At 42.2% G+C, this 26,662-nt stretch overlaps 1 protein-coding gene across 8 annotated transcripts in view; it reads right to left on the bottom strand.

Annotated features, from left to right (window-relative positions):
• ANKRD44 (ankyrin repeat domain 44) overlaps positions 1-26,662 on the bottom strand; it is a 230,805-nt gene that overhangs the window by 176,810 nt on the left and 27,333 nt on the right. The window lies entirely within an intron of this gene.

Genomic DNA, 26,662 nt, shown 5'->3' with positions numbered 1-26,662 from the left:
CTATCAGTTACAAGGCTACATCAATCTATGGCTGCTTGAAGGCTCACTGCAGGAGTGAACCAAACCATGGCTTTGTTTTAGGGCAGCTTCATCAAGAAAATTAACAGGCTGACAGGTGACATGATGCAACAGTAAATCCTGAATACAAACTGACAAAGCCAGAATGGAGAGCTGGCATATAGCCTATGCTCCCAGATTACCAGTTATTATAGTGCGTTATTGGCAAAGCTCCTGAAGACATAGAAAGAGGAGGACAATTAGCTCGCGTTTCATAAACACTGTAGGATAAAACATAATTTCAGATATACATTGAATATACATTCTAACCCTTTTTAAATACTAAATCAGCTACAGATGAAGACAGCAGTAATGCCCAGCTCCAAAAACTATGCAGTCTCCTTCCTTACAACTTGAAGGAAAAGAGATCTCAAGACAGTTTTCTGTAACATGGGATCATGGTACATAAATTCAATGGAACTTTGGGCTGTGATATAACAACGTGTAACAAATTACAAGGTAACATTTCAGCCAAGACAAATATAAAACTGTAACATTACATCTTAATTTAGCTCCAACACGGCTAGTATGCTGGAAGTGCTGCTTTTCTAGAAAAAAAGTGGAAAGGCATAGCTCATAACTGTGACAAGATATCTCTTAAAGGACTATTTCAGTCCTTAACAAAAGTGAAGTCTTGCCCTATTATATTCAGTGGAAGTTTTGTCTTTGCCTTTAATGAAGTAAATATTGCTCAGGACATGTGTCCCTAATTCCCTGTGAAAAACAACTAAATGCATTTTCTACTTTTGACACACTATTAAGAAAACATCCACTCACTAACAGCATACCCTACCTATCCCGGAAGAAACATTTTGTGTACTAATCAGTGTGCCAAGCCTGAGTTTCCCTCTAGCATGATGACAAAAATATAGTTAACTACCTCAGATGAACACTATCTCCAGATCACAAATGTGGTAGCAAGTGAAGATATGCTTATGGTCTTCACCAGCCAGTATTTTATAAACCTAATGGAGAGCAAAATGGATGCAAAAAAATTAGTTCCACATTTTTGGCTTTTGGAATAAGTACTATAGAAAAGAACCCTCTGCCATCAAAATAAAGTATGAGACTTGCCTATTTTAACTATATCCAGTATTCTTTCTAGCAGTGTCTTTGTCAATGAGCAAAAAATGGGACTTTCAGCTTTATGTACTGATCTGAATCCAGATCACCATGGCCACATCTGGTCCCCAGCTTGCAGCACAAAAGTCTGAATAAGAATGAAGAATGGTCGACATCCTTCAAGTCTTATTTTAACATGAAAGCTGGCATAGGAGAGAATGTACTGAAATAATCTGAACCCATATGACAAAGCCTATATTGACTCACTTGCTATTTGCCACTAAGCAGAGGGACATTTGCATGAAAGGAAAATATTGACTGATTCACAAGTCTGTTGGCTGACAAGCAGAGGCTGAGGTAGAACAGAGGGTCTCCCCAAGGAGGCCAGTATTCAAATAATGTAGTTTGTTATTCAAATTCAAAACATGACGTTTCCTTTCCCTCAAACCTTTCAGTACGAGGCAAGCTTTAGAAAATCCATATTGATATTTTCCCTCTCACATCTTGCAGTGTCTTGAGCTACTGATTCTTACTTCAAAAAGAGATGACAATTACTATTTACAAACATTAGCTCATGCCTGCAGAGCTCTGAGTGTGTGTGCTTGGGTGAGGTGGGGGGAAAAGCACCATTCTGGCTCCCCTTGTAAATCAGTGCTGGCGCTGGTGTCTTGATCACTCACCCGAGTTGCACTACTGGAATAAAGAATATGGCGCAAAGAGTGAAAGCAACAAGCAATGGGGAAAAGGAGGATGGGAATTACATGACAATATCTAGTTCTTTCCCACATCTCAATGTGCTTTACAAAAAGAGGTCACCTAGTCCACTGCTCTAGCATAGGGGTATCAAACATGAGCTGGACCATGCCCCGCTCCACCTTCTGCCAGACTCAGGGCACATAGTGCCTGCTCCAGCACCTGGTCCACAACCAAACAGAAATAGGTTCAGCATCCTGGGCACTTGGCTGCCACTGCAGGAAACAAGTCATAGTGCTTGGTTTCTTCCCACAGTGCTACTGGAGCTCTAGCACCACTGCTCTTGTGCAGGTCCTTGGCAGCCAAGCCAGTGAGAGCAGCAGCACCCTGGGAAGAAGCCTGGCAGTGTAGGCAGTTGGCTGTTGCTACACCAAAAAGCTATGGTGCTGCTGGGGCTCCAACACCACAGTCTTGCCCACATGTTTGGATGACACTTGGGGAAGGTCTCCCATAAAGAATGCAGGCCAAATGACCTGGCTCTGTACGCTCTAGCCTAGCAAGGGCCAACTATTTTTGACAGGCATGCCATAAGATAAGGCCCCCACCCTTGCAAAGTGCCACTTTACTCCCCTTATGCCCAGTCTGTTGCTCTGCTCTGCCATCTGCTACTGTATTCCCTGCTCACTCCCCAGTCTCTCACATGCAACATACACAAAAGATTCTTGTGCCACTTGTAGCACACATGCCATAGGTTGGCCAACCCCAAGAATATAGCCACTAACAGAATCACACCAATTCAGCCCCCCGCTCTAAATGATGGCCGAGCCATACACAGATGCTGTTAAATCTGCTGCAACTTTAGCTAACGGAACTGGGAATTTCAGTGCAGACATAACTGTAAGCTTTAAGGTCCAAAAGATCCTAATTTAAATTTCCTCTGATAGCAAGTCATTTAGTCAAGCACAACATGTAGATTATACCTGGCCAGGAGAAGATTATCTGATCTTCCACTCCCCCATAGAAGTTGGGCTAGGACACACAAAATGCTACTAAAGCATCATGGGGACCATTTCTCACCCCTGAGGAGACTTCCCAGGATAAAGCCAAGACATTCTCGCTGGTGATAGGGGACAGAGTTTGTCTTACAAAAAAGGTCATATTTCTTCAGAGAACACCTTCTTAGGATTCCCAAGTTCCTGGGGTTTCTGTTTGTTTGTTTGTTTTATGGTTTTGGTGCCCTATTTAGGTTTAGAGATGTGAAGGGTGGCATAAAATTACATTTTAATTCATGTCTTAGGAAAAAAAAGAAAAAAACACCGACATAGACACAGCACACCATCAGCTAGTCAACAGAACTGCACTATGCATATACACAACTACAGGAGCCACTGAAAACAAAGATAGGAAATCATACTACAATTTAGCTTGGATTAAAAATCAATTGGTTTCATAAAAGAACAGATTGCCAATAATACCTGAGATATTCACATTTATGTGAATTTCCCTCAAACCTAAAGAGACAGATTTTTAAGTATAAAATGCATATACCCTTCCCGTGTCCAGTGGACATCAGCTGTCATAAACCTCTCTATTACTACCCCACCTCCTGATCTAAGTGGAAAGAGCTCACATGTAAGTATGAGTTGTGGAAGACACAAAAGTCACTGCTGAAATGTGCAACAGAATATCAGCAGTAGTCAGCTAGCTAAGCAAATACATAACTTGTAAAGATAAATGAATATTCATCTTAATTCATTATTTCTACTGTTCAAGGTTCTACACTTCAAGAGTTTAAAGCAAAGAGGGTATGGTAATGTTAATTTTATACGCCCTTTTTACTATTTACTCCAACAACATTAACTGGAAGCTGTTTGAGACAGAGGCTGTCCTTTTGTTTTGTTCTACAACAGTAACTAATATGGTGAGTCCTGCTCCGTGACTAGGGCTTTCAGGCACTACCATAATATTAACAACTAACATCTGTATAGTAACTGTTCTGTTAGGAAGGGATAAATTAGCAACAGTATGTTTTTCTAAAAAAGAGAAACAGAATCATTCACATCACACCCTACCTACCTATTGCAGCACAAAAATCTATTGCAATATTTGAAAGTTCCCGTAAGAATGCAGCTTTAAAGAATCCACAGAGGAAACGGAGCAGAGCATGCAAGCATGCCGAGCTGTGAACTTGGACTGGTGGTTGGCATTGCACCATCTAGTTCCTATTATACATTATGTACATTCTACCCGTCTTCCAGCACTGAACCAAAGTTTAAGTGAAGCTCTAGGTTTCTGGAAGAGGCGAGGGATGCACAGTCATGTGTGGATCTAGAATTTTGAGAAGGCGTGCAGATGGTGAGGTGCACCATTGCATATAAAACATAATCTATTTTTCTCCAGTTAACAATAAACTAGAAGCTTTACTAATATACTAGGGGCCTAGAGCTGTTTCATAGTTGTTAGGGTTAGAAGGGACCTGAGCAGATCATCAAGTCCAACCCCCTGCTATGGGCAGGAATGAATGCTGGGATCAAATGACCCCAGCTAGGTGATTATCTAGCCTCCTTTTGAAGACCCCCAAGGTAGGAGCGAGCACCACTTCCCTTGGAAGTTGGTTACAGATCCTAGCCGCCCTGACTGTGAAGTAGCGCCTCCTGATGTCTAGCCCGAACCTACTCTCAGTCAACTTGTGGCCATTATTCCTAGTTACTCCAGGTAGTGCTCGGGGGAACACGGTCTCTTCCATTCTCCACTGTTCCCCCCTGGTAAATTTATCGATGGTCACCAGATCCCTCTCTCAGCCTTCTCTTGTGGAGGCTGAACAGGTTCAGGTCCCATAGCCACTCCTCGTAGGGCCTGCCCTGCTGCCCCCTGACCATGTGAGTGGCCCTCCTCTAGACACTCTCAATGATGGCCACATCCCTCCTGAAGTACAACACCCAGAACTAGACATAGTACTCTAACTGTGGCCTCACAAATGTCACGTAGAGGGAGAGGATCACCTCCTTGGCCCTGCTCATGATGCATCTGTGGATGCATGACAAGGTGCAGTTAGCCTTCCTGACCATGTCCTCACATTGGTGGCCCATGTTCATTTAGGAATCAATAATGACTCCAAGATCCCTTTCTGCCTCTGCACTGACAAGAAGGAAGTTCCCCAGCCTATAGGTATGCTGCTGGTTCTTTCTCCCTAGGTGCAGTACCTGGCACTTGCCAGTGTTGAATCCCATCCTAGTCTCATCTGCCCACAGCTATAACCTGCCCAGATCTAGTTGTAGCCTGTCTCTCCCTTCTATTGTGCCCACCTCAACCCCACATCTTAGTGTTGTCCACAAATTTGAACAAGATGCTTTTCACCCCCTTGTCCAAGTTGCTGATAAAGATGTTGAACAGTGCAGGCCCGAGAACTGAGCCCTGGGGGACTCTACTGCCTCCCTCCAGGTCAAAAATGACCCAACCACCACCACTCTCTAGGTGCAGCCCTCTAGCCAATTTGCGACCCATCTGACTGTGTAGACATCCATGCCAAAGTCACCTAGTTTTTTAATGAGAATGGGGTAAGAGTGTCAAAGACCTTCCTAAAGTCCAGAAAGACTACATCCACCACGACACCTGCATCCAAGGCTTTTGTGACCTGATCATAAAAAGCAACCAGGTTGGTCTGACAGGACCTGCCCCTAATGAACCCATGCTGGTTGCCCCTGAGCATAATCTCTCCTGCTGGTCCCTCACAGATGTGCTTCTGGATAATTACCTGGGTCCTCCTTCCTCCCTTTTTTGAAAATGGGGACCACATTGGCCGTGCCAGGGGCCCCACAATGACCCCTGCCAATTCCTTCAGCACCCTGGGTTGGAGAGCTGATTTAAGCATGTCCAGCCACACCAGAAGTTCCCTAACTAGGTGCTCCCTGACCCTAGGCCTGGTGGTGCCTCTCCTGAGTCCATCCAGAATCCTGGTGGGGGAGATGCTCTGGTCCCTGCTCAGAAAAATGAAGGCAAAGAATCTGTTAAAGAGGTCAGCTTTATTGTCTGGGGCAACCATCAGATTGCCAAGCGTGTCCTGCAGGGGTCCCACCTTACCCAGTGCCTTCTTTTTACTCCATATGTATTTAAAAATGGACTTTTTGTTATCTTTGATTCTGGTCGCTAGTCCTATTTCCATCTCCACCTTAGCCTTCCTAACAGCCCCCACTACGGTCTTGAGCAATGGAGGTATATAATCCTCCTTGGCAATAGTCCCTCTCTTCTACCAGATGAATGCCTCCTTTTTAACTTTCATGCATTCCTGAATGCCTTTGGAGAGCCATGGGGGCTTCTGAGCACTCTTGCCCCCTTTGATTCGCATTGGGATTGTCACCCTTTGAGCTCAGAGGATCGTCTCCTTAAGGAATGACCACTCGTCGAGGACTCCCAACTCCCCTACCCTCCAGGACCTCAGTGCCTCCCCTACTAATCTCCTTAACTCATTGAAATCAGCTCTCCAGAAGTCAAGGGCTACTGCTTTGCTGCAGGCCTTTGACACCCTGCACTGGATAGTTGCCAAGCATGTTAATAAAAAAATTAATTGGAATGAGTTAAAAACAATGTGCAGGACTGTGAATTAGAAGCTTCATTTGGAGCTGCTGCAGCTAACAGACAGAAGAACTGTAGGACAAAGGTGGAATGTTAAGACCATTAAAAAGAAAGGAGGTTAACATCTATGGAATGAAGGGTTTAGAAGACAGAAGGTAGATTAGAATGAGCCATAAAGTTAACTGACTCCCTCAACACTGCCTGACTAGAAATGCCGCTGCTACTGCCAGGCAGTTGGTTTTAAACTTTGGGTGGAGCAGGAATCAAAGGAAGAAGGGGTGCAAGTGCCCCAGTTGGATCCGCCCCTGCGCAGAGCACAAAGGCAGCACAGAGGGAAGGACACTACGTCAGACTGTTAGGAAAGAATTCAGGCAGAGTCTTCAGAGGGGCGAGGGTCTCTAAGTTAAAAGATCTATCAGTTTCAGCTGCAAGAAGGAAAGTTCAGGGTAAACAGTATCAGTCAGTTTCACAAACAGCCCTATCACTTCACCGTGCCTCAAGGCAACATTCATTTTCCTGGAGGAAAAAAAAAGTACATTAATTTCCTGAGAGTTTAACTACCTATTCTCACCTGACAGCGGGGAGTCACTTTTTACAGAAATCTACCTCCAAGGCCAACAAAGAACACGCTATGCTACACTAGAAAACTTGAGAGTTTGGGGTGAAATGTGAATGCTTCTTCTTGGCCAGTGAACTCTGTCATAGCAAAGAAATAAAAAGAAATTGAGAAATTATCCCTAATGACTTAGCTGCAGTCACCTAACTTTACCAAGGAATTCACAATGTTCACTACTTCAAAAGGAATGAGGTAGAAGGAGTGGGAGGTGTACAGTTATCAAAGGAAAAATATTTCCCACTAGAACATTCTAGGTATTCACATCTACAGAGTCCAATACAGAAAAATGATACCGCACAGGGGAGAAAGAGCATATTGTTACATACCAGCTTATAGCAGTTCACAAATAATGTTGTGTTATTTTAAGGAAGTCTGAACCATAGAGTTTAAATACTCCAACAATTTTGAAGAAGTTTAAGCTCATGAACAATTTTTTGCAGCTGGCCCCTCTTCCCTCTGATGGATTGGAACAAAAGCCTGGATCAAAGCACTGCCTCAAGCTCTGGGGAATTTGAGAAATAAACTTAGTTGCTTGGACCCAATCTCAAACAAATATTTCTGTATGTTATGAGTACATGAATACTTGGCCTTCAGGGTACAATTAGAAAAACGGACTGGGAAAGGGATTATGGAAGTCCACAAGAAGTTTGCACACTATTAGGTCCCCTTAAAAAGACACCTCTTACTCCATGGAGGCCAAGAATAAACAGACTATGTTGACTCAAGAGCAAGGACAGCATGAAGTACTCAGGAAAAGGGGAGGCAGTCACATTCAGGAAAGAGACTAAAAAATAAAAAATGTCTGATGATTTTTGGCCATTAGCCAGTGGTTGCTGTTTATCACCGAAACCTTTTTCTCCTAGAGAAAAACTGATATATCATTGCTACACAAAAATTTAAACAGGTTTTAATAGAGATTGAAAATCATGATTTTCCAATGACAATTTTAAGATCAGCTCCACCCCACTGCACCATTTAATTCTTTCTCTGCTTTTTTTCCCACATCAGCATCCAAAATACTAATGATGAGGCAGTTGGTTCCTCTGCCTTTCTTGTCCCTTTCACTTGAGAGGAACAATAGTGCTGTTGTTAGCTTTAATAATTTGTTGAATAACGTCACTGATAAATTCCAGTCCCCTTTGCATATGCAGATAATATACAAATTACAAGCTATCTCCACAACACTGGCATTAAAAGTAGATTGAGCAATTTCTACTGATCCCCCACACCAAAAGAGCAATAAAGATCCACTATATTTTATTATATGTGGCAATAAAGTATAAGTATTTCTTCCACCAGAACTGTTAGTCACATTGATAAAACTGCAAGCATCTGGCAAATGGATAAAAAAAAGTATCATAAATGGCACACATCTCTTTTTTTTCCACAAAGTAGAGCAATGAAAAGAACTGAACTAACGGGTCTTGGTTTGAAATTACTTCTACAGAAGCAAGTTTATGATTATTACATTACATAGATGTGTGTATACACACACACACACTATGAAGTTCTTCATTATCCTCTCTTTGGAGAGCATAAAGGAGCCAAAAGACAAAGCAGTCTTTGATACTAACCACAGCCCGCACAGAGATGCTACTGGATAGAATGAAATTGGCTACAGAAAGTAGTGACAACTTTTTAAGCAAAAATCAAAGCTATAAAACTGCTTTCCAAGAATTGTTCATAAAACAGGTGCCCGTGCCGCATTTTTCAAAAGAGTATCTGAAATAAAAATGTCATTACAGCTCTGAAAAGTCTGCAAGTACTCAGGAAAAGGGGAGGCAGTCACATTCAGGAAAGAGACTAAAAAATAAAAAATGTCTAATGACAACTTTCACCACTTTTCTAATCTAAAGATAAAGGAACAAAGATAATTTGCACAAATACCAGGTATTTAGTGAGAATGCACTACAGATAAATGATGCACATAAATTACAAAATACACACCTTAAAATAGCTTTACACTTCACAAGATTCATTAAAAAGAATATATACCATTCCAGTAACATTCTGATTGTGTTGTAACTTGCTCAGGTCTTAAATACTGTAATCATTTGATTTGTTTAATAATTAATAAATAAAACTTTAAAATTCTATGAAACACTTCACATAGTAAAAATTCAAGAGAATCTTTCTACCAACCCCTTATATATATTGTCCCACATTCTGCAGATGTTGAAACGACATCTAATGTGGAGGAGCATATGCATACCAGTGAAACTGAACAACCTGAAGGGTAATTACATGTCACAAAGCTGGAGTCCAAAAAGCTGAATTGCTAGACAATTATCTATTTTGTGATAAGGCCAAAGAAAATGTCCAATTTCTCCAAGATGTACATATAACAAGAATTGTCATTCAGTTCCACTGCAACTATATGTGTGCAACTTAATGTGATGGTTAATTTAAATCATGATTTAAAGGGCATACCCTCCCTACCCCTCACTTTCACCATTGATAATGTAGGTTTAGAAAATCATGGTGGCTGTCAAATTCCCATTTTATTCAGTCAATATAAAGAAAAGACCAAAAAACAAAGGAACAAATATGGAAAGCTTTCCTCGCCTGCTCTGAAATCCTAGAGGTCAATAGGACATGTAAAACTGCAACCTGTACTAACATTTAGCTATTTTCTTTAGTAATAGAATGACGGTCCCTCGCTTTGCAAAGGCTAGTTCTAGCACAGTGTTAAGCTTGTGAGACAGATAGAAAACAGCCCAGAGACTCAAAGAAAAGGTCCTAACACCCCAGAGCTTGAGAAAGGAAATAAATATTCATTATCTGAGAGAATGTCAATCTTTCCTCTGAAATTCACGATACCTGTTTACTGTTTCTAAAATGTCTGTGTTACTAAAAAGAAGAACTGAGGGCTAAGCAATCATGGAAGTTAAACAATGAAAGCCCCTGGATACTACATCAGCAGATGGTATCTTAAAACATCTGGAGCTACTTGATTGACATTAATATAATTATGCTGGATTTCACAAATGTAAGCAGAATTGTGTTGCCAGTTTCTTATTTTGCTAAAATAAAACACTACTCATATACCTCCATCTTAAAATTAATTTTATAGCTCACCTCACAAATTAGAACAGTGAATCAATCCAAACAGATATGCAAAAAGCTATCCCCAAGAATGAGTGTGTCAGGCAATTATCACTAATTAGGCTCAACTTCAATATTTACTATTCAGTTCTTTCCAACTTACAAGCCCATTGGCTACATACAAACAGTCAAAAAGCCAGTGGCTGAATCAATACCATCTAGGCAGCTTCCTCTAAGCTGTGTAGGTCAAAGTGATAACCAGCTAAACTGACATCCCATTTTTAAGTGACAAAGGCAGGAGGAGGACTGCACTGACCCAGGCCAGGGGCACTACAGCACACCTTCCAGCCTGCTGGCCATTGCCAGCCCAGCCAAGTGTCCCCAAACCCCTGCTGTCCCCCACAGGGGGTTAAGGAGTCCACCTTGGGGGAGTCTCCCCCTTGGGAGGTTGCCCCCAGCCTGGGTTCCACAGTCCAGGCAGCCCTGGGGAGCTGAAGGGAATTTCCCTCCTCCTCCTTCCCAGCTGCTGATTGCTTCAGTGGTTGCCACAGGTGAGGGGGAGAAGAAAACCTCTGGGCCGGGTGCCTGCCCATGCAGCCCAACATGGGGTCACCGGGGAGCCCCCACCTTGGGGGACTTTCCCCATCCCAATCCAGGGTGCCCCAGCCAAAGGCAGTCCCAGGGAGCAGAGGGGAAATCTTCCCCTCCTGAACTCCAACCCCTTGCCTGCTGCTGCAAGTCTCAGGGATAGCCCAGGAAATAGAGGGAAATTCCTCTACCCCACACTCCGCAATTAGTTTTGCCTCAGACTCACAGCAGCTAAGGCAAAGCCAAGTGCAGAGGAGCAGGAGAATTTCCCTCCACCCCCTGAAGCTGCCCAACAGCTTCAGCAATGCAGTTCAGGAGGGGAAGAATTCCCCTCAGCTCCCTGGGGCTGCCCTGGGCTGGGGGACCCTGGGCCAGGGTGGGGGAAGCCCCCCAAGGCAGGGGCTCCCTGGTATCCCCAGGCTGGGTTGCATGGGCAGGCACTTGGACCAGAGGTCGTCTTCTCCCTCTCTCCTGCGGCAGCGACTGAAGCAAGCAGCAGCTGGGAGGGGGAGGGGAGAGGGCTGCCAGAGTCTGAAAAGCACCCACTACAGGGTCTTTCCCTCCCTGTTTAGACCCTGGCTAGGAGTGGCTGACCAACTCAGGCAGGATATTTAAGTAATTAAAAACATGAACCTATTAAGCACTGATGTCAATTTTTAGGGTTAATGTTACATCTTACTTACATCTATATACAAGTTAAATAGTTGGTATGACTAAGATAGTGGGGGGGGAGTGTAACAGGGCATTTTGTTTTTGACATCTTTAATAATCCTTTCAGTGTGAATCATTCTGAAACAAAACCTCAGACATTTAAAACCTCTGATTTGGCCAGATGCCTAGTTTGTAGGGCACTTGACCCTGGAACTTCCTGAGCTTACAGATATGTTGGATCTCTAGAAATAGTCAGGATTAGTACAAGACCAAAAGGTACTGACACATGGTAGTTAGGTTACAAACAGTTTCCTCCACCGAAACATTTCCCTCTGTAATTACAGCTGGGTAGAATAATACATAGTAACGCAGCACAGCCTCTGCTGGATGCATCTTGTTTACTTAGCTAGATTTCCCATTTCACTTTTTCTCCAGTTTTCTCCTTTAGTTAGGCATTTTTTCTCATCCTTCTACCTTTCTCCCCAGTAACTGTGTAATTTTCACCATCTCTGTAGCAGCTATAGGTCTGAGCAAATAGAATAAACATTCACAAGAAGGCCTAGCAAAAAATAAAAATTAAAAAAAACCCTGTTCCTGGGATTCTAGTTAATTTGAAGACTTCTAGTTCACCCACCACAAAACAAATTAGTGTTTGTTTAAATACCTTATATACCATATTACATACCTTATCAATCGGCAGAATCCAATCAATTAAATGTAAAAAAACCAAACAAACAAAAGCAGAGTTGTGGAGACAGAAGCTTTTTAGAATGACTTTCCAACTGTTGGAAATGGAATACTGTTAGAAATGGAGTATTGTTAGAAATGCACAGTTTGCATCTTGCACCCGATAAGAAAGAAACACTGCCAAGGACTTTTTTTTCCTTTCCCAGCCTTGCCACAGCTTTTCTTATGCTAAATCGCAGACTCTCCCCCAGCTTCTCCCTAGCCTTTCTCATACAGATTACAGAAGCTGGAATTCAACTGACTGTGTCCTTGAAAAGGGGGGGGGGTTTGAACTCTTGGTGACCGATTGTAGTTTCTGAGCATGCTTAATTAGCTGATGCATATTTACCTCTCCACCCTGCATACTTAAGTAGTTAATTATACTATACATGTAATGTATGTAGTGATGTAACCACATGTATGCTTGTATGAAACAGAAGTGAGCTGTAAGAGTTCCTGTTTCTGCACACGTGCCCAGGAGGGAGAAGATAAATATTCCCTGCAAAAATCCTTTGTTGGTTCAGAGTAATCTGAGTTCTTGACTCTGCTCTGACCCTATTTGCAAATACACCTTTTGTGCCATCTAATGAGTGTGTGTCTGTGATTTTTGTGGCCTCCAGAGAAACGAACCGCTTTATGCATCACAACTAGGGTCATTATTTGATGAGGTGCAGCCAAGCTAGAATCTCTCTCTCTCTCTTTCATCAGATTTTTTTTGTACTGAATTTCCTACCAGTTACTTTAGTAAAAGCTAGGGCTATGCAAAGTTTCAGTCACTGATCTGATTCAGAGATTTGGCCCGATTCAGTGGCCGAATCTCCATCGAATCAGGAGACCCATTAATCTCTCCAAATCAAATTGGAAGCCTCAGTAAGGCCCAATGAGGTCATGTGTAGCATGGCAGGAGGCACGATTGTGTGGATCGCACATTAGATCCCACTGCACCTTTACCTGCATGTGTAGATGGGGCTTAAGTGCCATTATCAGGGCCACTGTCAAGTAAAAGCAGCTTGTATTTGTGAAACTGCCATACAAAATAAAATGTGTTATTACTCAGGCCAAATCTACCTTTCTAAATGCTACAGGAAGTTTTTTAAGTCTCTCTCTTTTCCTCACACAAATGAATATGTAAACACACTTCAATATAAATAAGCACTGGGAATGATTGCTGTGATTCAGTGAACCCAAATAAGCTTTAATTAAGAGGTTCAAAATAATGGCATCACGATCACTTAGATGCAGCTCCCCCATTAATTTATAGCCACAGTAAATACTTCCTTTATTTATATTAGAATTTATTTGTAGCACTAAGAAGAAGTTTTAATTGCATAAAACTAAGTTAAGACAAATCAAGGAGTGACTTTTCAGACCTAAAATTATAACCAGCCATGACAAGTACAAGTTCAGAGCTGGATCCCATTCAGTCTTGTAAAACTTATGATTTTGCTCCCATGTTATTGCAATCTTTCCTTTTATATATATATCTATATAATCAGAGCTTTGTGCTAGTGTAGAAACATAGCTTATATTTTAGGAACTTGTTTGAATAAAATAATTGGGGGTACTAAGGGTGGATACAGATCATTTGTTTGATATAATTTCTTGTTTGTGATATTTTAAATTCCCTTGAGGGAGGGGAATAATATATATATAAGGACTGGAAAAAAGACAAGTGTCCCCAAATAGAAGGTCTGAATCATATAGTTTATTACATTAATACATATCTTTCTGCATACCTTGTAAACCCCAATTAATTCAATGAGATATTTAAGTGTATATGAAATATAGGATCAGAAACTAACTAGCTCATATTGAAAACTTCCATTCAAGGATCAGGACACAAGAGCTAGATACAATTTTCTTTTTCTATGAACAGAGATACCTACTTTAAAACCTCTTGTCATAAGCTTCCAATGAATATTCCAGGGAAAAAGAAGAAAGAAACCTAGAGAAGCATTATTTTTTTAAGAAACCAGAGGAAGAGAATGCAACTTAAAATATACTCATAGCCTTTATTTTAAAATGTACTTTGATTAAAAATAAATTCAAGTGAAATTAGTCTCAGTAGAAAATAACTGGATAAATTTTTTAAACTAACACCATCCATATATGTTTGAGACTTAAAAATACGCTTTAGACACATATGGTTCTAGTCTGCAATATCAAGATAATTATTCATCTACATCTAGAGAACTAAGGTCACTCTCCTTCCAGCAACTATAAATAAAAGACAGCAGAAAAATCACACTAAATATAAGTGTGTAATCCCACAGCATTTAGAAAGTAAAGAGGCTCACAAAGGAGGTTCACACCTTGATCCTAATGGAAGTCTAATCTAATTTCTCAATATTCTTTAGCTGGAGCCAAGGTTATGTTACATCATTTAATAATAATTTCTTACTCAAATAGAGAGGGGAGAGGGAGAGATTACAGAAGACAAAGCATGCTTCAGTTCAGCCATAAAAATAAAACAAGGTTCAGACTGTGGCTCAGTCCTCTCCGTTCCACCTCAGATCAGCACACTGCTTTTACAGTCACACAGAAGGCTGTTAGCACAATCTATTATTCATTCTTTTCATTATTAATGAGCCACTGCAAGAAAGAACAGTGCAACAGCAGGTCTGCATCTGACATACATAAATTTTAAGTATGAAATATGGAAAGCATCTCACAATAGGAGATTGCTAGAGGGATGTTAAGTGCAACAGCACAGTATTTCTAGACTGCCTAGTTGTCAGTGGAAGTGGGAGGGATGAAAAGGTGGCTAGACGTGGTTTGCCTTTTTAAACAAACTTGGAAAACCTTTCTAAGCAAGCTGCTTTATGAGACCATATAGAAGTCATTCCTGACACAGGACCATAGTTCATTTTCACCTTTGAATCTGCAACAGCATTTCTGAAATTACTCTGTATATTTTTGCAAGTCAGTCAGCAACGGTGAAAATGATGTTTATTGCTTCAGCTTATGGACATATAATTTAGTTATCTGGCATTTAGTTATCTGACTGGCGGATGAATTAGCCAACTATCTACAAGTATTCCCCACGGGATCAATGAAACTGCATGGAGATGCAGGGATTTCCTTTGGACTCACCTCAGTGCCCGCACACAGAAGTTTAACTGATTTGTTGTGGCAAGTGCCATTTTCACCAGGGTAAGGGAAAAGTAGGCAAAGCCCAACCCCCACCCCATCAGGAAGAGACAAGGAGATTGTATTAGAAATGCTAGGAACAGCATGACTTAGGAGAAAGCTTAGAACCCAGAATTTTTTGGATCTGAGAAAAGTTTAAGTCGGCTCTCTCTTCCTTACCAGATATCCATGTACCTCTTTATGACTACAGAATTTAGGATCATGGCTGTTTTTATGTTTCTATATTTTAAACAAGAAACATGAGTATGTTATTATTTATAAAAATATTTATGATGCATTACAAAAAAACCCTGGAATGCCCAGGTCTCGGAGAGAATTTCCAGGTGTCCCTCTGCTGCAGGCAATTCAAAAGTTAACAATAACATATCTAACCCCACATAGAAAGGAGGAAAGTTTAATCTATGCATGCTCACAGGATTCATTTGAAGCAAGAAGGGAACCAGCTCACATTCTTGTTTTGTCTAGAAAGTTTCACAGAACTTCTGTTCCAGCTCTATGCATTATTTTACTAACTCTGGCATTTTGAGAAGTGATTGTCTTAAGCATTATGCTAAAAGTATCACAGAGGGTTACTTGATCCACAACTGCACTACATATCTGCAATGTAAAGACAGACCCAAAGTACTTCTTCAGCCTGGTTCAAGCAATAGGCAATTGTGCAAGAAAAACCTTTCATGATGCTCAACAGTGATACCGAGACACTCACAGCTGAGATCTCAACAGTCCCTGCCCTACAGGAATACAGCCTACAGAAATAGGGCTTCAAGTGTACAGCTATTAATAAATAGGAAAGTAGATGGAAAACTCCAGAGACCCTCTCCCTCCCCCCACAGGGAAAGCATGCAAGGCTTTTTCCAGAGAGAAACTACAAAGGTCATAACCCAATATGCTTTGGTCTGAAAGGAACTGGATACAAATAATTAATTTCTCTTTAATGGAGGCAGACAATGAGATGAAGACAGACAGACAGAGAGATTCTACATTTTAGTTCCTGAGAGAGGTAGAAAATTAGTTTCACCATCATGAAAAATAGCTCTAAGAGAGGAAGTCCTCATGCCAACAATAAGTTTAAGTTTCATTCTGATCCATCAGTTTGAAAAACAATTTGGTTTTATTTTGACTCAGGGTGAAGCTTGAGACACGACTACAGCAGTTGTACCAGCGCCTACCCAGCTTCTCCTCCTGCAGCTCACTCCTGGTCATCAACAATGTGAGAACTACTACTCCGTGGCACAGGTGCGCCTACCCTAGGCTACCAATGACCCTGCTTGAAAGGCTCCAGAAGCTCCTCATGAACTTCTCCTGGAATAGGTACCACTGGCTCCAGTGCAAGAGGTGAGCAGGGTGGCTGCCCTCCTGCAAACACCTGCTCTTTGCTGGGGAATGCCTCCCCTGGCAATAGCTGGCCTTTGCTTTCTTGCTTGGGGTGGGGAATCTCAACCTTGATTGGCAACTGTTCCTGCTGGATCCCAATCACAATTGGCTGAAATGCCCTGCCACTCTTCTACCTCAGCCTCACCCAGGCCTGGCAGGCTTCCTCTGAACTGAGATCCCAGGGCAGGCACCTGCAATTTCCAGAGCTGCTGCAGGAGCCCCTGGTCTGCAACTACGGCATGAAGCAAGGGGAACCAAACCTTGACTTCCGAAGCCTCGTCACTTCCTTGGTCTGGTCATACACCATCATGCTGACCTACCTCTTCAACTCATCTCAGGCAAAAGCCCTGGCTGATCAGCTGGGCCTGCACTCTGCCGGTTTTTCTTCATGCCTCTTGGCTGAATTGAAATCTGCCCTCCCTGCAGACAGTCACCTCAGGTGGCAAGCACATCTCCACATACAACAAGGTCTCTCTGATGGCAGCTTACTAGACAGACCCCTCTCTACTGCTGCTTGTTTCTCCAGCTGTGGACGGCAATGAAATTGGCAGGACCAGCCCTCTGCTGTCCCTCCCCATGCCCAAAGAGAACCAGGGTGGAATCTGCCCTCATATCCTGTCTGGGAAGACACTGTACACACCAAGTGACTCGTGATACGACAGGGGCAGCACCTAGTGGCAGCAACACGAGAGCAAGCCTACCCAGCCTGGCACACTGTACAAGCTACTTGTCATCAACAGAACTGGCAACCTCCAGTGGTGGCTGCTGCATGGGGTTCTGGCCATGGGCACTTTTGTCCACGACTTAGACTGAGCAGCACTGGCAGCCTGCCCTTCCTGGGAGAAGGTGGAGAAGACTCCCATGCCTTCCTGGACTGGCCCTGGCTGAAGCTGTTCCTTGCTGCCCTCACCGCCCTGTTTGACCTGCTAGACTTGGACTTCTCAGAAACTAAGTACATCTTCTCTTCCCAATACCAAGCAGCCAAGGGGAGTATGATCTGCCTGGCCAATTTCCTGCTGGACCAGGCCAAGATGGTGACTCTGAAAAGCCACAGAAACTGGCTTGCAAAGCCCAACTCCGATGATGCCCTCCGACTCTTCTACTTCCTGGTCCAGGTGCATGTCACATTTGAATTTAGCTACTTCACCGTGGAATAAAACTTGGATCAGCTTGTGTTGTAATGTGCCATTGGGGCACCCCCTGCAAGGTGGAAGACAGACAGTTGGTCCAACACATGTAACCCCATAAAGGGCATGAAGAAGAAATTTCAGTCCTAGCAACATAGTATTTTTTTGGTTGCTAGCCAGCTTTTCATGCTCTGCCCCTGGGTGGCCACATACCTTTTCACTTTCACCATTTGTTTTTGAATATTTATATAATAAAGTTTTTAAAAGTCAAAAAGTTTGCTCTAAATCAACTCAGAGTGAATTACCAGTTAAAGAAAGAAACTTTCTATCCATTGTTCAAGCAACTGGGCCAGAATGTCAAGCTAGGATATAAGCAAGATCATTTCAAATTGGGATGTAAATTAAAAACAGCACAATGCATTACCAATATTTATTATAGAAACTTAGGTAATGCAGCAATATTAGTCTCTCTCTGCTTTCATGGACCACCAATCCTTAGGTATTATTGGTGGTGATGGGGGGAAAAAAAAAAAAAGCATATAAGTTATTTTCTGGCACAATGGAGCAGATCACCATTAGAGAATGTTTTTAACAGGATTACCAAATTATTATAAACTTTATGGATTTGATCACAAACATTACTATATTTTCCTCTGACTGTAATTGTGATCCAATCTGATCACAAAATTACTGTTTTTGAGGCTGCACTGAGAACAGTTTTGTTATTTTTTTGTATAATAGTGACACAGAGGACATTTTTCCCAAATTACTAACTTTGTCAAAATACATATTTGCCGCAAATACAAGTTAAATATAACTTGGTATTTAAAATAACATATTAAATAAATAAATAAATAAATATTTGGCTTTTACATCCTGCTCTTCAACTTTCTTGGAAATTTCAAAATAATAGCTTGTTCAAGGTCTGAGTCTCACCTATAGGTAGAACAACAGATATCACAGCTTCGTCAATAATAAGGACAGTATTAAACTGAACCAAAATCTGTAATTGCATCATATGAAAACAGGCTTCAGCACAAGTTCTAGGCATACTGCAACAAAAGAACAGTTCTGAGCACATGTCAAATGTGGAACATGAAAACTGCTACACACTCCTCTCTGATTAAACATAGCAAGTACTGTATGCTTGCAGCAATGGCAGAAGAGAAGTTAAGGAGTCTTCTTATAGCTCCAGAAGCATGAGATGGAGCCCCCAAGCTGGCCCTCTTCCTAGTCAACTCATGTATAAACTGGTATTTGGTCATCCAAATTGGGGAGGCAAAGCCAATCAACACCATAACTGTCAGTAGCATAATTTGGAAGGGGTGGGGGGAAGCAGGGAAGCACCATGGCATCAGCCCTTGACATCAATGGGGGAGGGGACAAGGGAAGGCGGGGGAGGGAAACAAAGAAAGCAGCAGCTATGCTCAGCATTACACTAGTGGCAGCACAGTCACTTATGCTGCTCCGCATACTGCTGCCCAGGATGCTCAAGACCCCAATTATGCCTCTGATACCACTCCTTTATGTCCCACTGGCTACCTAAATTAGCATGTGGCATCATGGGCCTCAATGGATCTTTGATTCTTCTGATTGCCCAGTATAACGGTAACTAGAATGAAACTATTCACAAGACTTGTAGAGAAACATGACTACTTTAATAAATAAATCTCACATTTTCTATTGCCATTCACCCTGGAGGATCACTGAAGCTAGGTAAAATGGAGCAATTGTTTAAACAAAATACAGCAGGGTGAGAATTTACTGAAGTAAGGAAATCCATATAGAATTCAGAGGGAAAAAAAACACTAAGCAGTCCTGCCATCCCCTGAAAGAAGGTAACAAAAATATTGTAGATACTGAAACAATGTTGGTTCACGTGTACAACATTTACCAACACCAGCATCTCATATCTGTATGTGTACCAGGACCTTTACCCCACTCCATCACAGGCTGTGGTCCCAGAATGAATACAAGTGCTTAAAGGTTCATTTTTTTATTTGTTTTCAGATGCATTTTTACATAGCTAAAATCTAATACACCTGCATGATTTTTTTAATTCCTCTTTCAGCAGCATAGCAAGGTTGCAAACCTTCAGCAGCTAGAGAAAAACAAAGTTAACAAGAGGCATTCTTGTACTTTATTTTTTTCTTTTGGCAGGAAAGACTGCTAGCCTGATAGTCTAGTAGTAGATGTTTGGCCTAGAAATGCAGGGTACGTAGGTTAGATCTCCAGCACCGGACTAGAAGTAAGTGGTGTGCAGGCAATAAATTACCCTACATTTTGAAGCTTGGCTCCAGAGATTATCTGGGCATGGTTTAAACCAATTAAAAGTCAGAACTTTTCAACTGGCACAGAAAATACATGCCAATAAATTTTTCTGCCCATTTTAAAGACTCCATAAAGGCTCCTTTTTATTTTAATTGTTAAGAGGAGACTGTGACTGGCTTTTCTAGAAGGTAGTTAATCCCTGTTAGGTTTTTTGTTTCATTTTAAAAGGACAACAGTTTGAAGAAATTCATAATGAGGTTATGATGGTGAGACAACACAACTACTAGCTTTTATGCTGACTAAATAAATATTTATTATGACTGCTTTCAAAGAGCTGCAGGCTATAAATTAAATAGTTACTTCAACTTAAGCATGCACTTAAAGCTAAACACATGTTCATGACTGGTCTGCTTCAATTGGACTTAAAATGTGCTTAAACGCTTTGCGGAATCAGGGCTTAAAAATCAGGAGATGTGGATTTCTGTTTTCAGTGCCATTGTTGACTCTAACAATGCAACTTTTGACAAATTTCCCTTTGTATTATTCTCATAGTGAAAAAATAGAGGAAGGGATTTTTTTAATTTTATTTTTTAAGGTAAAACACAAATATATGCACCCAGGATCTAAGTGCCATGAAAAAGAGCGGGTTTGCTGCAGAAGAAAAAAAAGGGAGTGGTCAGCTTATAAGTCTGAAGTGTGAGGGTGTCCCCCCCTCATTTAAAAGTGCCATGCTGAATAAATCAATAGATAACAATATCCATGGTTAAGTTAACTCATCCTTTAAAAACAAAAACACCACCACCACACTCTTACTCAGGTCTTGACTTCAACAGTCTCTTGTGGCAATTAATTCAGCATGCTATATGGTGAGTTCTATAAAGGCATTTCCTATTATCAATTCAAAATTTGTTAACCTTTAATTTCACTGCACATCTTATGAGAAAGAGTGAACCGGACCGTTCAACTGACCTCTATAAAACTCTTTATTGGGTTTACATTTTTCATACCTTCTTTCATTTTTCTCTGTGCTAAAAAAACACAAACCTTTCCTTTCTTCTCTCACAAACATATGAAAAAAATCTTTAACATTGTCATTGTTTTTCTTTTCCACTTCCAGTTCTTATGCATCTTTTTATGACAGGGTAACCACACCAGAATATAGTATTTCACCTGAGACACATACCCTTGTTTTATACAAAGGTGACATAATATCTGTTTTCTATCTCGCTGATTGTAACTCTTACCACTGTGCCTTTAAACACCTATACCACTTATTAGAAAGAAATTTGCATTGAGCTTTATCCACAAAGGTACCAAAGTCTTCTTCCCAAGTGGCTGTTAACTAAGAACCCAGCATTGCATATTAATGCTCCACAATTCAAAAAGGATGTGAAGAAGCTTGAGAGAGTCCAGAGAAGAGCCACGCAAATGATCAGAGGTCAGGAAAACAGACCTTATAATGACAGGCTGATAGCCATGGGGCTCTTTAGCCTGGAAAAGCGCAGGCTCAGGGGTGATCTGATGTCCACCTATAAGTTTATCGGGGGTGACCACCAGGATCTGGGGGAACGTTTGTTCACCAAAGTACCCCAAGAGATGAAGAGGTCAAACGGTCATAAACTACTGCAAGACTGTTTCAGGCTGAACATAAGGAAGAATGTCTTTACTGTCCGAGCCCCCAAGGTCTGGAACAGCCTGTCATCGGAGGCGGTTCAAGCACCTACGCCGAACACCTTCAAGAGCAAATTACTTGCTTATCTTGCTGGGATCCTATGACCCCAGCTGACTTCCTGCCCTTTGGGCGGGGGGCTGGACTCAATCTTCCGAGGTCCCTTCCAACCCTAATGTCTATGAAATCTATTAAATAATTCAAATGATTCTTTCCACTATTCATCACTTTACATTAAAAGGCTGTCTGACATTACGATCAAAACAGTTTAGCCCTAATTATGTGTTGGATGTAATACCATTCCTCAACCAGCTGCAGGATATGTCACTGAGCAACTTGAAACTCCACATCATGGAGCTCATGCCAGCTCCAAAAAATTTAAACAGAACACTGAAGCACAGGAAACAAGACTCCAAGGTGAAACTCTGGGCCCATTCAGGTCAAGGGAAAGCTCATGAGGATTTTAATGAAGCCACACATGTGGACACCAAAATAGAGCTCTTGCATAGCAATACAAAATATCAATATGCGAGGCCACTAAACTAGCCCCAGAAAACTGCATTTGTGTCAAATACAGCTGAACACAAAACTAATGTTTTCAAAACCAATGGAAATAATGTTTTCATAACTGCACAAGGATTAAGCCAATGGGTAATCGTTTCATCCATAGTAATACAAGTACAGGCAGTCCTCCGACTTGCAACACAATTGGTTCCTAAAAACTGCATCTTAAGTAAAACGTTGCAACTCAGAACCAATTTTCTCATAAAGAACAATGTTATAAATGGGGGATTGATTCGTGAACCAAGGCCCAAGACCCTATTCGCACCAAAAATACCCCAGAATTTTGTACTCAATCAATTATAGATGAGCAATATAGCTACATTAATGTATTTACAGCAAAAGCTGTTATCCGGCATCCCTGGAAATGGGGGATGCCAGCTAATCAGATATTCCGGTTTATCAAATGTGCACCATCTGGTGCATTCCCGGCATCAGTGTGCCGGGGGACAGGGAGGGAGGCTGGGGGACAGGGAAGGAGGCTGCTTTGCCCCACTTAGGCTGCTTTGCCCTGGGCTGTGGGCCAAGAAGTGGCAAGAACTCTGCTCACAGGAGCAGCAAAAACCGGAAGTGGTACTTCCAGTTTCACTTTTGCCGCGTCCCTTGGATGCCGGTTAATAGTTTTCCAGCTAGTAAAGTGCCGGTTAACACAGTTGTTGCTGTATATTGTAAACAGCAATCATATTGATTTGGAAGGACTTTTTTTTCGGCAACTTTGCTGGACTTTTTGAAAGGCTCTTGGTTGGACTTTTTGAAGCGTTCTTGGCTGGAGTCTTCTCAGGGCTCTTGGCTGCAGGTTCTTCTAGAGTCTTGTCTGCTTTCTTAAAGAAAGTGTTCAAGGAAGTTTGGACAGATGATCCCTAGGGAGATGAGCAACACAACAAACTTGTTGGCTGGCATAGCACCACATCTGATCAAACATTCTGAAGTCGAAACTGATGTCATAAAGTTGAAACAGGGTGTCAATTTATACACGTTGTAAGTGTAAAACGTTGTAACTCGAAATGTTGTAAGTTGAGGACTGCCTGTTTAGCAATGCTGCAGTCTTAACTGTTTCATTCAGGTTTAAATGTATAGCAACTCAGCTCACGAACACATAGAGGTGAATTACAGCGTAACAGCAGATGCCCACTTCTGAGTGAGTAGCAACTCCATCTCCCTCTTGAGGAGGTTAAGAGTTACCTTGATCCTTTTTCAATTTATTATCAAGGTAATTTAGAAAGGTATTTTTCAAGCCCTCACAAAACAGCAAGAGATTTCCTGATCAAAATGGAACAAGACCTCTTTATAGAGCTTTAGGAGAAGGAAAGAAACAGCATATAGCAATGTGTGGTTGATTGAAGCATGTGTTTGTTTTTTTTAAACATTCTGTTGTATTCTTCAGAAAACGATTATTTCATGGCACACCATAATAGTGGGATCCTCCTTCTGCTCAGAAAAAAAGAACATTATGGAATGCAAAAATTTCTGTAAATCAATACTCTATACATCTTGCTCCTCAACCAATGAACATTTTGCCTGTTCTTGTAAAATGCCAAGCTCAGCGGTCTCTAAAAATACAGATCAGCAAAATTTCACAACACATCGAGGCACAAGATGGAGTCACTTACACTCAAATCCTCAAAAGTTATTTTATTTCAAAAGGAATTAAGTGTCTAAATACCTTTGAGGACTTGGGCTTTAACTAAATTGTGTGGTGTCCTCCACCCTATAAGGAATTTGGCTCTTCAATAAGCAGAAGAAAAAGCATACAGAGTTTGATATATGATGCTTTGTCTTCTTTAGCCAGGATTTCGCCTGCCAAATGTCACGTAGTGTTCTTACTCCAAGAGAGAAAAGCATGAAGGAATGTCACTTGCTAATGGGGCAACACTGTTTTGGAGAGGGGGTGGGCAGATGTTGTTGGAGGTCTGCAGAATAATTTGTGATATATGCAAAACAGCCAACTTACTTCCTAAAGGTGTTGATGTGTTTGTTCAATCATAGGTTTCAGCAGCATTACCGTCACCTTAAGACTAGCCTACCTGAAGATCACTCCATTTATTCAGTTTTGGAAAACAGTACTGAGCACTGCAGCCCTTAGACTATATTATACCTGAAAAAAACAGTCCTAGGACACAAGAGCTGTACAGACTGCATGGGTTTGTGTGTCTGGGCACAACTTCAGGTGTTGGGTCTGATCCATAAAACCTGGTGCAGTGTAGGTCCTGGCTACATTTCCCAGCATTCCATGTTCCATCAAGACAACAGAGATCATTTTGATTACTTTGTGTCACTATTTCCCAGATCTATATTACAGGGAGGAGAGGAAGAATCCCCTTCCCTCGGTGCACCAAAAGAGCTAGAATTTGACAACTTCTAAAGCCTATATATTCACTCAGACTGTGTTTAGGAAGGCCATTTGTGGGGGAATGGGACATGAGGAGGGTGGGAAGGATACAGAACTTACGTTATTTTGTTTTATATGTTTCTGTGAATTTTCTTTAGTTGATATATATCACAATTTACCTTAAATATTGTGTCCTGAGGCTGAAAGACATAGATATTTCACAAATTATAATACTAATCTGCAAATTTTAAAGACATTCTCCTAATAGTTACTAATTTTCCAACAATATTTCAGTTCATTTTAGCTCCTTTTTTGGTTTAAAGGAGAAAAATATGTCCCAAATAAATGGAGATGTGTTACTGCAAGGCTCTAAGTCATCTCACCAAAGCAACCCAAGGATAGGGAGTGGAAGGGCAGGACAACAATATGCTAGCTTGGGTTATTACACAATGATGTAGTGCCACACTCATGCTCTAAACCATAAACAAGAGTCACCCAAGAAATGCTACAAAACTTCAACCTGGTAACAGCATTTAAAGCCATCTTTTACACACACACATTTTTAAAAATGGAGGAAGAAGATCCCCTTAAAACCAGATCCCCCCAGCACTTCCCTTATTTTGGCATTAGAAATTGTTTTACTTCCTGTAACTAGGGGTTCATTTAGAATTCCCCGTTCCTTTTATGGCCTGGGTTTTGTCAGTAAGAGTAACTGATAGCCATTTTCTACTTCATAGTGATGGGGTTTTCTGATTTTTTTTCAAAGAGCCAGGTGTATACAAGTCAGATCTTTTATGCATTGTTCACAAAGTCCCCCCATATGCAGGAACTAGGCCTGTGTGAAGCAGCTAGTATTCACTTTGGATTTGGCCAATTTGGAGGAAAGAGATTCAATTCTGGGATTTGAATCACTGTCCCAATTCGATTTGAACAAATCAGATCTGAAAGATTTGGCGCTGCTTCAGAGATTCGGCTATAGACTAAAGAGGCAGCTGACACAGCTGCCTCCAGCTGGTAAGTCTGTTGGGGGAGAGGGTAGGGAAGGGACGTGGAGGAGGGAGGGACTGGAGCTGAGACAAGCTGCCCAGCCAAGGTGGGGGGCGTCACTCAAAGAGAGGGGTGGGGCACGAGGGAGGCGGACATAGCAGCGCTCAGAGCAGAAGCTCTGCTCTGCTGCCACTTGCCCAGCCAGGGGTGGAGGGGTGGGCACAGCTCGCTCTGGGCAGAAGGGGGCAAGCAGGAGCAGAGCATAGCCCCTGCTCCCAGCGCTGCTGCACCCACATCTCATGCCCCTCCATGCCAGAAGGCAAGCAATGACAGGTTAGAGCCCCTGTTCCCAGTGCTGATGCAGTGGAGCAGGGGGCGATGCCCTACTACTGCTTGCCCCCTTCCAGGCCATTCCTGTATCGTGCCCACCCCCTACACTGGCTTGGCAAGTGGCAGCAGGGCATAACAGGCAGCTGCCACGCCTGCATCAGCACTGGGAGCAGGGATTCTGCCCTGCCGCCACTTGCCAGCCAGGCGCTGCTGCTGCTTGCCCAGCCAGAGCAGGTGGGGGGCCAGGAGGCAGTCACTGCCGCCACTTCCCACTTCCACAGCCAGCATGGGGAAGGGGGCGTGGGCACTGCTGCCACTTGCCAGCTGGCATGGGAGGCACAGGAAGTGGGTGTGGCAGTGCTGGGAGCAGGAGGCTATGCCCTGCTGCCACTTGCCCCCTTCCACCTGGAGCGAGATACGCCCGCATCCCCCCCCACCTGGCTGAGCAAGTGGCCACAGGGCATCCCATGTCCCCCCACCCACTTCCCTGAGTCCCATACCCCTCACCCTGGCTAGGCAGCTTGTCCCAGCCCCAATCTCTCCCTCTCCAAAAGACTTACCAGCTGGAGGCTGCTGTGTCAGCTGCCTATTTAGTCTATGGCTGATTCACCAAATTGTTTCCAAATCCATTTGGATGCTTTGAATCAATTTGGAGCTTTTAATTGGTCTCTCGATTCAGATTTAGAGATTTAGTCCCCAAATCAGACAGTCTCCTCCGAATCAAATCAACTACTGAAGCTTCACACAGCCCTAGAAGGAACCCACTGAATTGCAATTTCATTGATTTAGCAGAAATCACAAAATCTGGCATTGCCCACGGAACTGGGCAATGTCTGTGAAATCTGTGCAGGGGG

The sequence above is a fragment of the Crocodylus siamensis genome, chromosome 4 (assembly GCF_052110815.1).
Source record: "Crocodylus siamensis isolate JL-2025a chromosome 4, ASM5211081v1, whole genome shotgun sequence".
NCBI lineage: Eukaryota > Metazoa > Chordata > Crocodylia > Crocodylidae > Crocodylus > Crocodylus siamensis.
This window is presented reverse-complemented; position numbering and strand designations above follow the sequence as displayed.